At 44.5% G+C, this 17,665-nt stretch overlaps 1 pseudogene; it reads left to right on the top strand.

Moving 5' to 3' along the window:
- The window catches only part of LOC116628779, an 8,678-nt pseudogene extending 7,766 nt beyond the window's left edge, over positions 1-912 (top strand).
- Positions 913-17,665: the final 16,753 nt, after the last annotated feature.

Below are 17,665 nucleotides of genomic sequence, written 5' to 3' on the forward strand. Positions count from 1 at the left end.
TTCTTTCTTTCTTTCTTTCTTTCTTTCTTTCTTTCTTTCTTTCTTTCCTTTCTTTCTGATTTTATTTATTTTAGAGAGAGAGAGAGAGTGTATCAGCATGAGCAGGGATGGGAGAGGGAGAGGGACAGAGGGAGAGGGAGAGAGAATCTCAAGCAGACTCCACACAGTGTGGAGCCCCATGTGGGGCTCAGTCTCATGACTCCAGGATCATGACCTGAGCCGAAACCAAGAGCTGGCTGCTCAACTGACTAAGTGACCCAGGCGCCCCCTACCATACTCCTTTTTCTTTTATAGAAATCCCATTATTATCTGTTTAAGTTCATATTGATTTTCAAAGACTAATATGCTGTGATTCATTGTGACCTCCTCTCCTCCACCAAGAGAGAGTGCATATATATAGAATATTTTATATATATATATATATATATATATGTAGTTCATCTCCACTCTCACTCTGCTTTTTCGTTATTAAGAGTTGTAATTTGTTCCTTCATTAATTGAACCCAGTCTTGACTTGGATGGACCTTTTCTCCAGTTGGATTCATGAAACCTATTCTTTTGGTCTAGGATGTCACTCACTTGAATTTTCAGCCCACGGAACCCAGATCTTTCATTCATTAGCATTCTGCGTGCAATGCCCATCTCACAACCAGGTTGTGTGGTCTGCCAAAATGAAGTAAATTACGCCTTAGCCCTTGTGAGAAGAAACCTAAATGAGATCACCGAGGGATGCTAAAACACTCTGGGTTATTTTGGACCGGGGATAGGGGAGGTCCCCACTTCTGACTACCCAGTATTATTTTCTTAGGCTGGAATCGATTCCATAGGTGTATTGGAGACAGTTCAAACAACAAGCTTATGTTAAATTTTCAGGAAATTTGTGAAGTAGTTGATGCCAACTTGGTAGCTTGAAATTGGCCACAGTGGGAATATTTATACCACAGAAATTGGAAAATGCCACAAATGAGGGTTTTCCCCTCCCCAACAGAGTCAGTTTTTATTTTTTATTTTTATTTATTTATTTATTTTTTTAAAGACTTTATTTATTTATTTGACAGAGAGAGACACAGCGAGAGAGGGAACACAAGCAGGGGGAGAGGGAGAGGGAGAAGCAGGCTTCCCACGGAGCAGGGAGCCCGATGCGGGGCTCGATCCCAGGACCCTGGGATCATGACCTGGGCCGAAGGCAGACGCTTAAAGCAGAGTCAGTTTTTAAATACTTACCAGCACATCACTCAAGTGCCCCTCAGGTTCACCCTTTTTTTCTGCCCAGTTACAGACCAAGGAGAGGATATAGAAAGACAGTGAGACAGTTGTTAGGATAGGTTTTTGGCTGGCATTAATTTTCCCGCCTGCGTTTTTTCCATCACATACTCTGCCAAGAGTTCTGTAGTCAAATGGACCCCACATTCCTGATAGCAAATGAGGGTCACTATCATGCCCCACCTCCCGTCCTGAGCCCAGGGTTGAATCCCAGCTCATCGCTACTTGCTCTGTGACTTGAGCTAGTCAATTATCCACATCTCTAGGCCTGTCTCCTCATCACTGTCATGAAGAGAATACCGCCAATTCCATGGTTTGTGTGTGAACGTTTGGGGTTGGTGGGGGGTGGGTCGTGAAGGGCGCCCATGTACGGCTCTGCTTAGAACTTGGTGCATTGTAAGCTTTCAGTAAGTGATAGCTCTGATTGAAATTCTAAATGAGGCTCTAACGGAAAGTCACTGTGTATTCACAGACACTCGGATAGTGCCCAGAGGCCCCGCACCTCTGGCGGCATCTGAGGCCCAGGAAGCAGCCGGTCTTCCATTATTTCTCCCACAAGGCGGCGGTCTCCGTCTGAGCTCCTTGGGGCTGGGAGCCCAGTACAGGTGTGATTCCCTTGGGTCCCAGGTCACACCAGCCACGTACTTTCTCCCTTTCGTGGAATGCCTGCCTCCAGTGATACCTCGAGTGCTTTGAGCTTGACATTTTCAGCTACAAAGAAGTGGGGAGAAAGAAGCCTTTCTCGAAATCTATTGATTTGGCCTGGATGGCTTTTCACTGATATGCTGGAGTATTCTGTGTGGGGCAGTGCAAAACCCTCCTTTTACTCACTGCAAGGGTGTTTTTCATAGGTAGGAAGCTGAAGTTTTGGAGGGTGTTTCTGTTCTCTTTTGTCTGTCTTGGTTCCTTTTTTCTCATTCTTCAGTCGTGAAAGCAACATGATAGAGTAAAATCAATGTGGGGTCCGCAATCAGACAGACCTAGATGTGACATATTTTTCTGCTACTGACTGGCTGAATGACCTGGGGCTGCTCATTTGAATTTCTAGCCCCCAGCTTCCTAATCCATAAAATGGGGGCATCTCTCTCTCATCTACGCATCTATCTTGAGTTAGTCCTATACTTCACAACCTGGCCACACATTAGATTCACGTAGGGAGCTGTTCAAAAGTTATTGATTCCTTAGCTCCACTCCAAAAGACTGATTCAGTTGGACTGGGTTTCAACCCCAGCATCAGCTTGTCTTAGAAGCTCCCTGGGTAATTCTGTGAGCAGTGAGGGTTAAGAATTGCTGAGATCCTCTTATTAAGCGTCTCTAAGCCTCAGTTGGCCCATATGCTCATAACCTGGAAGTCCCTGGACCTCAACAGCTCATATAAATACAACAGTCTCTTTGTGCCCTTTGCTAGCAGTCACTTTGTGCCCCGCAATCCTGCACCTGCTCAGATTAGCAGGCAGTGCAGTCTCTTCCCTGCTCCACCCTTTGTCTTCAGGGGCCTTTCATGAGATGCCCAGAACCCCCACTGGGGCTCTGCTGGGGAGAAGAACAATAATGTGGGAAACAAAGAAGGAAAATTATTAAATGTCCTTACGACCTACAGCCTACTGACAAGTCCCTGAGACAGGCAGAGTGACCTTCCTCTAGGGACTCAGCTGCCTTGATGTTAATACTTTGCTAAAGGCAACAGGCAATCTTAGCCCAACCCCCCGGGATCCTGTAAGTCTACTTTAACATATAAAAATTCCTTTGGAAACTTCCTTTATCTCTATCCCCCAAGATACATGTTGGCAATCATCCCCAATGCTTATGGCCCACTGATATACATATCTGAAGGGTCTCATGACTAGGGTTTTACTAGGCAGTAATAAATGACCTTTTCTCAACAATAGCTAGCCCCCTCAAGGTCCTAGAAACCTTGCTTCCAAAATTCCTTAGAGACTTAGGCTATCCCTAACCCCCTCCCAACTTGAAAGCATATAACGGGCCACTCCTCATGACCCCAGTGTGGCTCTTTCCGCCCAAGGGTCCTGTCTCCGTTCTTTAATAAAACCACCTTTTTGCACCAAAGACATCTCAAGAATTCTTTCTTGGCCATTGGCTTTGAACCCTAACGTCTTTTCCTACATCAAACAATACCTGGCATCCTTGTCCCTACGCTGAAGCTGGGCTGTCTCTATGGTCAGCAGAAATGGTCCCTCAGAGCAGTGCATGATGGGGGCGCCTGGGTGGTTCAGTTGGTTAAGCAACTGCCTTCGGCTCAGGTCATGATCCTGGGGTCCTGGGATCAAGCCCCCCATCAGGCTCCCTGCTCCTCAGGGAGCCTGCTTCTCCCTCTCCCTCTGACTGCCGCTCCCCCTGCTTGTGCTCTCTCTGTCAAATAAATAAATAAAATCTTAAAAAAAAAAAAAAAAAGAACAGTGCATGATGGTCCTTCTCTTGGTTTACCTTCGGCTAGGGATACCCCACTCTGATTGGCTTGGGTTGCCAGGCCCATGGCCCATCAGATGTCAGCTTTTCCACTTCACCCCAGAGCACCCATATTTCCTAGGTCACGGCCCAGTACCCAGAGAGCAGTGTCATGAGTTACAGCATCATCCACTCATGGCTCAGAACCAGCATTCTGCTCCAACAACCTATGCTTGGGGTGCTCAATCCATACTCTTCCCTCTTCATGAATTTCCTCTTGGAGACCCTTCTTTTTCTTCCCATTATCTGCCCTCATATGGGTCCCCCCTTGTCCATCAGATGTGTTCTAATACATGTAATTAGTAGATAAACACCAAACCCTCTTCTTCCAGAAGGCTTCTTTGCCCATTGTGTAGATTCATACAGATTTAAAAATGTAAAAAAATAAATTAATTAACAAAAAATTTTTAAAAATATATGAGAGAGGATCCATTATCACTACTTACAAGCCTCTCTCTTCTAAACACAATCTTTCCCCAAGCACCCTCTCCACTAAAACAACCCCTTTCCCAAAATCAGTGGGTAGGAATGAACTGACTTTGCATATGTGTAACCCAGAGGGATTACCGAAATGGTTATTTCCAAGACAAAGGACAACTTTCCCCAAAAGTAAGTTCAAGTTTTTAGCATGAGAAACCACCCAAAACACTCCAGATGGTAGTTTCCTTAGTTTCAACCAATTTTAGGATTCAGTCTCTTCTGGGCAACCTGGTCCACATAAATGGGGTTGATATGAACGGCAACCTCGCAGGGCGGTTGAGAATAATAAATGAGATGTGGAATGAGCAACTTGCAATGTCTTATTATTATGTCTGTTACTAATTAGTTATGCTAATCAGCATCTAATCGGAGTTGCCCCTTTGGACAGCGAGTACCACATGGCCGAGTCATATTCCCTCCTCTTACAGCCCCCCCATGCAGTCGTCAGTGTGGTGGTCCTGACCCCCGACCAATACAAGCCCATGGTCACAGGTCCTCACAGGATCACCAGTGAGGGAAGTCGCATTAGCTAGAGCGATGGGGCTCTTCACCGAAAGGCAGGCTGTGGGCCCTGTGTTATTTGCTCTCTCTCCCTCTTGCTCTGGAAAACGACTGCTTATATTGAGCTAAAATCTGGTGGACCGAAAAAGATGGCTCAGGCTTCGTCATTTATGATCCCACCTCCAGCCTTCAGAAGAGGAAGACTCCGTCGACAGCAGGGTAGGCAGCACTGCCTGTTGCCTGGAGCAGCATGATGGGTGGGGAGACGGTAGAGGTCGGCGTGCTCTCCACGCGGACAGATACTGGGTGCCCTGAGAGAGAGAGATCCCAAGGAGGGGATGCCAAGCGGCATGGCCGGAGAGAGATGGGGTCAGGAGAAACGGGGAGGAGTTGAGGAAAGAGACAGAGATGTGGGAGCTGTCTCAAATTATTCTCCAATGCTTCTGGAGTAGGATTTGGGTTTGTTGGTGGGTGTGTTTCTAGACGCTTCAACCAGCTGAGATGTCTGTCAGGGGGCCCAAATGGTCTGGGTTGTGCCTATTCCCCCGAAGCTCTCATGCATCAGTTGTACCTTCTCAGTGCAAAGAGCTTTCAGAACAGCAGCACCCTGGCCATGGTTGTCCAAACCCCACCGTGCTGGCTTCCTTCCTGGCCCAGATCGCCTCTTCTCTCACTTCAAAGGTTGTTCCAGACCAGAAGGTGTGGAGGGAGCCAGAGGAGGAGGGAGACCACGGGCCATCTCCTTGGCCCAGGGGGGAAGCTTTAGCAGGGCACAGGGTAGTACAGAGATCTCCAGATGTATGTCAGAGGCCTCGGGCTCAAGATATTTCCTGCCTTCAAGGTTCATCCATATTATCACAATTGGCAGGATTTTGTTCTTTTTCGTGACTGAATAATATTCCATTGTATATACATACCACATTTGCTTTATCCATTTGGCCATCAGTGGACACTTGGGTTATTTCCACGTCTTGGCTCTTATAAATAATGATGCAATGAAAATGAGGGTGCAAATATTTTGTTGAAATAGTGGTTTTGATTCCTTTGAATAAATGCCCAGAAGTGGAATTGCTGGGTAATATTATGGTTCTATATTTAATTTTTTTGTTTCTTTTTTATTGAAGTATAATTAACATACGATGTTATATTAGTTTCATTTGTACAATATAATGATTCAACAATTCAATACATTACTCAGTGCTTATCACGATAAAAGTGTACTCTTACTATTTTTAATTTTTTGAGGAACCTTCATACTTTTTCCAGAGTGGGTGCACCAATTTACATTCCCACCAACAGTGCATCAGGGTTTCCTTTTCTCCACATCCTCACCAGCACTTGTTGTTTCTGGTGTTTTTGATTTAGTCATTCTGACAGGTGTGAGGTGATATCTCATTGTGGTTTGGATGAACATTTCTAACTTTCATAGTTACCATATTTATTTTAATATCTGTAAGGAAAAATACAACTAGCACATCAAGTGTATAATTTCACTGATCTATTGCCTAGGATGAGGGTCAATACAGTCAAGTAAGTGGACTTATTTAAAGGAAGAGAATAAGGAAGTAATAGTCCAGATGGTATAGGAATATGGCAGTCATGATTGGCATTTGGGGAAATGGGCAAAATGGCATCTTCAGGTCCTCCTGGCTCTAACATTCTGGCATTCTCACCCTTCCCTGTCTTTTCTCCTGTTTTCTCTGCCTCCTCAGAAGAGAGGGCATTACAACGTTATATTTCCAGATTCAAAATAGCACAGGGTCTGTGCACACTGGGTCTTCTCAGTCTTCCCCAGCAAAGAGCTCTGTTTTGTCGGGGGCCAGCTCTGTTTTCCCACCTCTGGTCTCTGATGACGTACATGAAATGGCAGGAAAGCAGACCAAACTGAAAGCAAGAAAAATAGGCAGGGCTTTGCAGAGAGCGTATAGCTGGACTTCACTTGGGATTAGCCAAGGGGCTCTCCGCTCCATTAGCAGAATACCTAATGTGCTCATGTTTGAAAAAGCAAATCTGCAGAATTAGCAGCGAATAAATTGTTACTGTTGCAGACTGTTGATTCTGTGTTCCTCCTTTGTAACCATCAGGGCTCACTTATTTTTATTTACTTCTTGGCATGAAATCATTTCCTATGTTTTCTTTTTAACTCACTCCTAATGGCATCATGCTTGTCTATTTTCCTTGTCCTGGATTCTGAATGATTCTTCCATAATTGTCTATTGTCTAATGTTAGACATGCATTGGTTTTCCATAGTTGATGAAGCGTGGCATGCCATGGTGGACAGACCTTGGGTGTTGGGACAGACAGACCTGGTTCTGAATCTGCCTTAGCCACCTGTGATCTGTGGATTGGTGCTCCTGACTTCAATAAGCCTGGGCATCATTTTCTTTGACTACTCAACAAGAATTACACTTCTCTCACAAGATTTTTGTGAAGATTTAAGAGGTACCCTATATGTATATATAACCCTGGCCTGAGTCTGTTGAGCTTTAGATGCTAAATAAATATCAGTTCTTTTATCATTTTTCACAAGCTCAACAAGTCTTTGTACCAGACGCTACAGACAAGGCCAAGATGAAGATGACCTGGGTCAGGATGGTACATAGGTTTTATTTCATGTGCCAGCCCTCATGGAAGGTGCAGCTTTGGGGAGAACCTTGTGGAGACGGATGTTAGTGGTCAGCAGGGAAGAGGAGCGTCACTGATTAGCCGTATCCTCCGGCGCAGGAAGGGACAGTGGGGGACGCGCCCATCCCACGTTCACCATCATGGACACAAACCCTGCTTTGGGGAAGTCAAAGCTAAGGGAGTGTGAAATTCCTGGAGAAAGAATGAAGAGCTATCAAGCACAATAGCTGTTAAGTGTTAGGTGCTTTTACACGTGTTACGTCTAGAATCCTCTCTGCAAACTGAAGATGACTGAGTTATTATCCTCATTCTATAAATGAGGAAATCTCTGCTCAGACAGGCTAAGTAGATTTCTCAAGTTCTCACAAGGTAGGAAGTGGTGGAAATGAGACTCGAACCCAGAACTCTTATTCCAGAGGCCTTTTATTTGCAGTTACTAACTTGTTAAACTGGGGTGTTCAAATGGAGTCCATTAAAAAAACTGAGGTAAAATTAAGAAATTTAACATTTGTCAAAGTGCACTAATTTTGTGTTCAGTTTGTGAACTTTTTAAATACACCAGGGTAATTTAAATACACCTGTATAACCATCAGTCAGATTAAGATACAGAACTTTCTCACCTTTCTAGAAGGTTCCCTTGTGCGCTTTCTCAGTCAATAACCTCTCCACCTAGAGATAACCACTATTCTGATACTTACCCTATATGATTAATTTTTACTGTTCTTTAACTTCACAAAAATGGCATTTTATAGTAATTTTGCTTTTGTGTCTTGCTTTTCGTTCAACATAATGTCTGTGAGATTTATCATGTCATATTAGTACTTTTTTTTTAACCATTGTTACAAATACATCACAATTTATTTATCTAATCTCCTCTTGGGGGACATTTGGATTATTTGCAGTTTTTGCTTATTATGAATAAAGCTGCTATCAACATTCTTGTAATGTCTTTGGGTGAATATATACCCTTATCCTCTTCAGTCTGTACTTACTACTATACCGAACCACAGGTTCGGTGACTATTTAACTTTACTAGACATGAGGCTTTGCCTTTTCCAGTGGAAGCTCCACAAAGTCAGGGGCTTAGGTCTCCATCGATGCTACATCCCGAGGACCCACAGCAGCTCCTGGCCCAGAGTCAGTGCTAATGAGCTCTTTGTGAGCTCATGAAAATATTTGCATATTGTGCGTTTTGGTTTTTGGCTTTGTATTGGGGCTGTCATGTTTCAGTGAACGGAGATCAGAATCTCTCTCCCCGTGCCCAGAACACCCATCTTAAAACAAATGGTTTAAGATTTATTTATTTTATTTTACAGAGAGAAAAAGAGAGTGTGCACGTGCAAAGTGGAGGAGGGGAAGAGAGAGAGAGACTCTCAAGCAGACTCCCCGCTAAGCACAGAGCCCGAGGTAGGGCTCGATCTCATGACCTGGAGATCATGACCTGAGCCCAAATCAAGAGTCGGATGCTCCACTAACAGAGCCACCCAGGCGCCCCCCCACCTTTAAAAAGATTTATTTATTTTAAAAACAAATATTTTATAAAGCCTCCTTAAATATCCGGAAATGAAGGTCATTTGTAACATTTGAATGTTACAACCTGTCTCCACAGGTATTTTCTTTTTAATCAATATGGTGTTCTAACTATTCTACAAAGGAAAAATTAAAGAAAGTAATTTATAGTAAGGTAATGAGGATTTCAATATACGAATGCCTGGGGATGACTGCATCGGAAGACACAATGAGATACCCAGATACTTGCAACTCCATCTGTGATCCATACGAATGCAGAGAGAGGTGAGCGAGGTCTCATGATCTTGTAACTCCTGTCTTGAATTGCACTGTTGTTGGTGATGTAATTTTCCAAGTGGTGACAAACTCTTGGTAATATTTCTAATAAAAGAAAGTACAATCTTCCCTCAATTGGTTCTGGAAAATTAATTGTCTGTTAAAACTGTGTAAGGATGCTTTCTTTCTTTACGTAAAATAGAGTTGGGGTCTAGATTCACAAAACTTCTTCAACTACTGGAACATCCTGTAGGATATATGTGGCCTGACACATATTCTTCATTGAACAGAATTATCTCTGTGGTCCTCAACCAGGAAATGCCTGTGAGTACCCTCTTATCACAGTGCCAACTATCCCCCCAAATTTCCAAAATATCCTTGGTACCACCCCCGTGAGGACGACGGTTCTAATTCAATACCTTCGTTCTATGGATGGGGAAATCTTGGGAAAGGGAGAACTGCCCCCTGGATTGTTCAGGGACTTGGAGGTTATGCATGGACCACAGTCTCCTGACTCCTTGGTCTAAATGAAGATTCTATCCACAATTGCAGTTGGAGCTGGGTCACTGAATCAAGTAGATTTGGGTTCAAATCCTAGCTCTGATCATAGGCAAACTGATTAATCTTTCTGAGCTTTTGTTTCATCATTTGTGAAGTTGAGATGAAAAATAACATTTACCTTAAAGACTTGCTGGGAGGATTAAACAAGATTATGAATACAAATCCTTGGCACATGTAGCTATTATTATACCCCTTTAAGGCTCATTTATTTAAGTACCAACAGAAATTGGTGCATCACATTGCTGTAGAAATTCTTCCTTTGAACTTTTCTCTGTAGAGAAGCACTAGTTTAGCTTTATCTTTTGTTTCCAATGCTTCAAACAATCCTTTTCCATGGCCAAGTGTCCTTCTAAACCCTTCCCCACCAAAGCTGTCCTGAGTCAGAGTCAAGACAAAATGTCTTATGCTGAGTAGCTCAGAGCATCCTGATACTAAGAAGAACCTTGGGGCTACAATTTGGGTTGAAAAGGGGGAAGACAGAAGATGACATTTAAAAAATGTTTTTAATTTAAATTCAATTTAATTAACGTACAGTGTGTCATTAGTAACGTGGTTCTTTTGCAACTTTGCAGCCTCCACAAAGGTGGTCATAACTTTCGTGCATCCCCTTCAACATGGAAACCAGAGCCTTCAGGACAGACACAGTCTCTGAAGGACTCCTGGCTCTGTTGACTCCCTGACTCCACACCCTAAGATCAGTTTCTGGTTGTCTGCTTTCTCACATGCTCTCTGGAGGGTGGCCTCTTGTACTCACAAGCACCTCTGGACCAGCCCCAGCCTGGCGCCAAAGCAGCAGACTTCTCTGCTCCCTGGTGGGCAGAGCCACACCTTCTCCAAAGATGTCTGGACCCCTCCCAAGTCTGATTCTTCCATGGGTGCTCATCCGAAGCCATAGGGTGCCTTATAAAGTCTCCTTGTATCTTAAAGTTACTCTAGCATAATGGTTCTTTGTACTCAACTTGCTCTGTGTGAGTTACTATGTGTTTCTGTCTCCTAATTGGACCTAAGTTGTCTTAGGAGGTGATCCCAGGAAGAAAGCAAGAGAGTGGAGAAGGAGAAAAAGCCAATAAAGAATGTGTTAATGAGTGGCTCACTATTGTGAGCACTTGGGACTCATTTGCATTTGTGTCCCCCTGAAGTCCTGGATGCCACACACTTCAGCATCATTCCAGCAAGAGGCAAGGGGGCTGAATAGTATATGGTATGTATCTACCTATTTTCATCCCTCACTGCTTGAGCGTTGCTCTATGGGGACCTTCATGTCCTGGCACTTCTGTTCTGCCTTGCATGCATGGACTGTCCAGGGCATACTTCTGTAGCCAGGGAAAGCCCTTGGGTAGAGAGAAGCAATTCCTTGATGGTAAGATGTCTGTGTACTGGCACTGAAGATGTGGGTGACCTCTAGGGTGGACCATGGAAATGTGCGTGGGCACTCACGTGTTTACTAGTGACACGTTGCAGAATGCTGGCTGACAAAAGGAAATTGATCAGCTGGATGCTGATCGATGGCACAGACTGATTTGAGGGTGAATTTTCTGGAAAAGCCAGTTGCAGAGAATCAGACTTTTTTCTGACTGGTATAATTTAATTGTACAGTCAGTGTTTGTTATAGATAATTGGTTTTTTTTTTTTTTTGACCTTGACAATCTCACTGGCTTGCTGTCTGCATTGGAAGCACCATTTTCTAACTGTTTCAAATACAATAAGCCAAACCTGGCTCCCACTGCCACGTTCGGGAGGTGCTGATGGCTGTGTTATCCAACCAGCAAAAAGGCAGCGGTGTTTGTGTTTTCCATTTTGCCCTTTACGAGAGCATTTCAGCTGAAGCGAAAGGCTTTTTTCTTCACCCTGGGTTTTTAATAGAAATCTTGGTGGCATGAAGCCGTTTTAGTTCTGAGCGCCAGCTTGTAAAGTTCAGTGGTGACAAAGCTCTGTTCTGGCACGGAACGCAGTGGGTACCAAGGCGAGAGATGCTAATCCGCAGGAGCACCAGGATAAAAATCTAAGCAGGAGACAAGTTTATTACAAAGGGTCATGGACAGTGTTTGTCTGTGGGTGATGTGGGCCGAAGGTCATTTCCATACTAAAAATTTTAAATCACTCACATTTTGCAATTAAGTCAACCAATGTATATGGTTTCCCAACTGGCAATGTATTTTTTTCTGTATTTAAAATGCTCGATGAAGAAAGCATAAGGAAGCTTCAATGAAACTTCTCTGAGATAGGGTGGTCAGTGACAAAAGCAATATGCAGAACAGTGTTGTACGGCTACCCATTGTTTGAGAAAGAAGGAAAAAAAACATTATAGAGCCGCATTTGCTGATATTTACATAAAAAAATCTAATACAAGCATCAGAGTATGGGTAAGGAAGACAGAAACAAGGGTGACATTTTTCAATTTATAACTTTTATATGGTTTTGATTTTAAGATCATGTCAATGTATTTCCTGTTCAAGAAAAGAAGTTAACAAAATGTCCAGTGAAGAACATAGTCATTGGAAAGCAGACCTCTGTTCTTTGATCACTTTTACAACCTTTGAAGGTAGCTTCAGATGGGAAAAATGTATTCCATAAAATTCAAATTCAAATGCACGTAGTGAATCCTTTGCAAACATTTAGGGCATGAGTGGAAATTTTTTACATCCATGCTCATGGAAATTTTTTTACATCTATGCTGCTATTTACCATCCTGCCAGCAGGGGGAAGTGTTTCTCTGTTTTTCTTTGTGCCTTCGTCTAGGTCCCCAGCTTCAGATGCAAAACCAACCAAGAATTCTCTAATTCAAATCTATGCACAAAATGCACCACATTTTCTAGATTCATGGTGTTACTCTCTCATCCCAAAAACCTTTTGGGGACTTGGAGCTTCCAGCAGGCTGCTAATGATTACTCAAAAGGGGCTGATTATTGGGCTTGCTGGTGTAAAGTCTTTTTTCCCCCCTTTTCTTCTCCCTTGTCATTCCACTGGGCCTCCATACATCACTTTCCATAATCAGGTATTAGGAGAAAACCCTTAAATTATGAAAATTCACAGCGCGTGCTCTCTGTCTCTCTCTCTCTTTGTTTTACTTTGCAGAAGAGACCCAGGATTTGGAAGGCAAAACAAACAAACAAATATGAAGAGGGCAGATTTTGGACCTTCATGAATGGTGCTAAAGTTAAGAAAAGCTAAAAGAGGAAGAGAATGAGTCTTGGGGTAGCGTTCATCTCTGTGCCTGACTGGCCCTGTACCTGCTGGGACTCCGGACATCTTCACAACAGGAACCATTTTGCAAAGGATGAGATGATAGCTCTGAGAGGATGAGCATCTCACCCAAGTTTATGTTGCTGCAAAATGATGGAATTGGAAGTAGGTGCCAGACTGCGTCCAAGGAGGAGACACTGAAGTGTTTTTTCCCTACACCATGCTAAATAAACTGTGCGCTCTTTCCTGACTCTACCCGCTCCCCCCCCCCCCCCCCCCCCCCCCCCCCCCCCCAGTCTCTGTCCTGCTCTCTCGCCTTTCTTAGTGTCTCTGAAGAGAGGAAAGGGAGAAGGAGAAGCCGCCCCAGAGCTCCTCAGAGGTTCAGGGGAAGGTGTTCTTGGTTGTACACTGGGAGTGATTCCTTTCAAAAAGGCAGCAACATTGAACTGCCCAAGGTCAGAGATTCCCAGAGCTGTGGACTTGGGGAAGAGCCAGGGAAGGCAGTACGCTGTTTCTAAGCTGTTTTGGAGCATTTTGTGCTTGTGTGTGAGTATTCCTGCTTCCTCGTCCCCACTCCCTGGCGGTGCCCGCAGGTGAAGGAGATGGTCAAGATGCCGACATGGACACTTCCGAATATTGCGTGGGCTAAGTACAATAGCGAACGAAGAACAACAGTGAAGACATTTTACCCGAAGGGAAGGATGTGAGCGTGATCTTAGGTGGCATGGCGTCCAGCTTCTGTGATAAATAACACCGGCCGCCTTGGGGAGAGAGCCATGGCCCTTTTCAATGCTGAGTAGGGCCAGGAGAAATCACCTTTTGTGGAAGCATGACTGTAGCCGCCGTTCAACACTAGGAGGTGCCATTTCAACAAGGAGGTGCAAGCAGCAGCCGGGCATCTTTGGGTGGGCAGTAGTACCCAGCTAGAATGTTCTTTGGTTGCTTTATTTTCCTTTAGTTATGATTCATTTACTACGAAAGATTATGATTTTCTGTTGATGGTGGTGATAAGTTGTCCCTTTTAAATACAGGCCTTTAAGCAAAAAAGTCAACTTAAAGGAAAATAGTTGAGTAAATAATAGGATAGGTGGTATGTAGATGTGGCAAAATGATGAAGTGGCTCTAAACGGTTGGAATATGGAGGATGCCATCTTGGATTATTTCGACACGGGTCTTCCATCTCAGATAATTTAGGACTCTAACAGCATCATTTAAGAGTCACGGGAAAACTGGAATTGTGTCATTTCAGAACAGAAAAGGATGATCTAGTCCAATCTCCCCAGTTTAGAGTTGATGAAATGCAGGCTGAGAGGGAGGTGATTGGCAGAAGGTCACAGAGTTCTGTTGGCTAATAACGAGCGTGTGTGTGCACGTGCGTGTGTGTGGCATTGCAGGGTGGAGGCTGGAGGGGGCTGGAGCCGGGAGAGAAGGTCGAGATAGTAGCCAAATATAGCTCTGCTTTAAGTAATTCGAGTTGTCTGGGCACCATGGAGGGAAAGAGGGAAGAGGAGGGGGACACAGTCTTTGAACAAAGTGATAAACCCCTAGATAACAAGAGGGCAAATATCCTGAAAATCCAAGTTCCTTTTGCTTGCTGCAGCTGCAGGCCAAGAGCTGGTGGGTTTCCCTCAGTAATCTCAGCGTAGCTTTTTGCTGCAGAATGTGGCGTTAAATACGATAGGTCAGCATTAAGCTTGAACAAAATGTGATGACTGATTAGGAAATGAACGGTAAGTCATGGATTGTGGTGATGCTTATCAACATCCTCCCCCCCCCCCCCCGCCCCCACCGGAACAAACAAAGCTCCACTTGCAGGCTCACGAAACTGAACCCAGATGGCCTTGTCCTTGGGACAACATAGCTCTGACTGTGACCGTCATCTGTGAGGAAATCAGGTGTCACAGGGAGAAAAGACTCAACTGGGCCTCAGACGCTTCAGGAGGGGTGCTGTGGGGGGCTCTGGCCCCTGGCGCCCCCTTCACTGTGAGGTCTGCTCTGAGTCTTGCTTTCCTATGTGTATAACTGAGATTAGAGCAGTGTGGAGCAGCCCAGGATTAAAGACAGCCTCCCTTGGGATGGGGCTGGGGAGCCCAGTGCATTGTCCAGGATAGGAACTTAACATATATTTGTGGAACAGATGACCACAAGGCTGGATAAATCAATCAATGATCAATCAGTGGGGCTTTGCATGGTGCCTGGCATAGAGCCAGCCTACTGTTCACCCACATTCCTGTGTGGACAAGTCGATTTTTCAGTGTCCCTATTTTTTCATGTCTAAACTTCACATAAGAAACTGTGTTCCAGGGGCGCCTGGGTGGCTCAGTCTGTTGGGCATCTCCCTTCAGCTCAGGTCATGATCCTGGAATCCTGCGATCGGCCCTGCCCCGGGCTCCTTGACCAGCGGGGAGCCTGCTTCTCCCTCTGCCCTGCCCCCTACTTGTGCTCTCTCTCTCTTTCTGTCTCAAATAAATAAAATATATATATTTTAAAGATTTTATTTATTCATTTGAGACACAGAGATACAGAGGGAGAGAGAGCATGAGCGGGGGGGGGAGACAGAGGGAGAGGGAGAAGCAGGCTCCCTGCTGAGCCAGGAGCCCGACGTGGGGCTCGATCCCAGGACCCTGGAATCATGACCTGAGCCGAAGGCAGATGCTTAACCATCTGAGCCACCCAGGCGCCCCTCAAATAAATAAAATCTTAAAAAACAAAACAGAACAAAACTGTGCTCTACAGATATGTTTTTGGTGTTTGAGAGATGAGTCTAGTGAGTGTGGGGGGTTGCCTGTTCATTCATTCACTCATTAAATCATTTATTTATCCAACCAACTGATATTTATTAAGCATTTAGTGCAGAAATAGTCTAGGCTTCTTCTTATAAGGGTTGAGACCTAGTGGGGAAGTCAGGTAACAACTACATAAAAGAAGTCGAAAGCCAAGATAATGCTTTCAGAATATCATAACTGCTAGAATAAAATAACGATTAGATGGAAATAGTAATGCTAAGACTATTGATGAAAGCTAACATTTATGAAACACCACATGCCAGACCTGTTGTAAACATTTACCTGTATGATGCATTTAATCCATATCATCATCCTAAAAGAGGTATAATTATTGTCTTCATTTTATAAAGGGAAACTGAGGCACAGAGCTAAAAAGTCACGAGGAAAGGTGGGATATTTCAGACAGCGTGGTCAGGAAAAACTTCAGGGGCAGCACACTTAAGCAGGGGCTAGAAGTAAACATTTCTTGTGTATCTCCAAAATCCATCATTCCCTTTCTAATCACCCCACTTCCACCCCACCATTGTTTGGTGAGGCTATCATGCAATTCACTGTCATGACAACTACCTTCTAGGAAGACTGGCCCTCCTTGCAGCCAGAGTGGTGTGACAGGTGTGGCAGGACAGAGGGATTGGTCAAATGCACTCATTGCTCTCTTGACCTTACCAGGGTGTGGCTTATTAGTGGCCTCTAAATCTGAAGGGTACAAGGCTTAGACCTCTGGGATGACATAGCATGGATTCACAGCTTGCCACTCTGCACTTGCCCATGGGGAGGCCTGGTATACATCTTCTCTTCCTTAGGCATTAAGTCATGGCATTTACTGTGGGCGTGGGGCAGAAAATAACCCAGTGGTGGCGGCAGTAATCAGAATAATCTCATCCGTGCACACAAGACATTAAGTTTCAAGGTCTTTCGCCTCCGCATCCCACCTGGGTATCCCAACGACCTCGTGAAGGTAAGACTGTTATTCATATTTGGAAGATCAGAGACAAGGAGGCTGAGAAATTTCAGCAGTGCTGCCAAGCCCATACAGCTGGTGGGGGGACAAAGCCAGTGCTTGAGCTTTGAGAAACGAAAAATCTGTCAATCCATCTGACCACAGGCTATAGGGATAACATCTTTCTTCACAGCAACAAGAACTACCATTTATTGTTTTCAGTGTTTATCCTGTGTTGGATTCTGAACCGGGATCTTTAAACATGTGAACCCATTCAGTCCTGTTACATACTACATGGAGAGCAGCTGGCAAAGTGTCTAGGGTGTGGTAAGAACTCAACGTTAACTTATATGGCTCTATTTTTGGATAAGTGGAAACTGGGGCCCAGAAAGGTTAAGTAACTTGTCCAAACTTACCCTGTTGGTAAACATGGGGCCATGTGGTTATGAGGTCCAGTTCTTGTCTCTGATGCCCATTGCCGGCCCGCCGGCCTCAGTGTGTGTTGTGGGCAATGCACAATGAAGTTTTACCTTTTGCAACTTGTCTCTGGCAACACTTGGACTTTCTTCAGTTTCATTTAAATTACCCTTCAGAGCCACTTGAGCCTTGGGTCTTCAGCCTTGTGGAGACTATTGAGACTGTAGTCACCTCTGTGGTTCCCTCGAGAAGCCATTCATTTTCTCTTCACTCAGGAGACACTGAGAATCTGGGGTGCTGGACAGGAAGGCTTGTCCCTCATTGTGTCTGGGGGATTCATGTTTCTTGGAGGGGATGGTAGAATTCCTCCCCTATGAATGCCATTGGATTTGGGATTCAAGTTGGGAGGGTTTCCTGTTTTGAATTTTACCAAAGTTGCAAACATAAAGCTGTTTCCTAAGTAGACAATGTCCTGGCACTCCTCATCTCTACTCCAGGCTGCAGCTTTATGTTTACTTTCCCTCATTTCAAACAGAATTTATCTGTGGGGTCTTGTGCTCAGCAACACAGAGAAGCCAAATGGAGGTGGATCTTGACTCTTGTTTCCTGGCCTCTGGGATGCAGCAGAGAAAGGGCAGGTGATTCTCAGTGGAAGCT

This window comes from Phoca vitulina, unplaced genomic scaffold (assembly GCF_004348235.1).
Source record: "Phoca vitulina isolate PV1807 unplaced genomic scaffold, GSC_HSeal_1.0 scaffold3, whole genome shotgun sequence".
Lineage (NCBI taxonomy): Eukaryota > Metazoa > Chordata > Mammalia > Carnivora > Phocidae > Phoca > Phoca vitulina.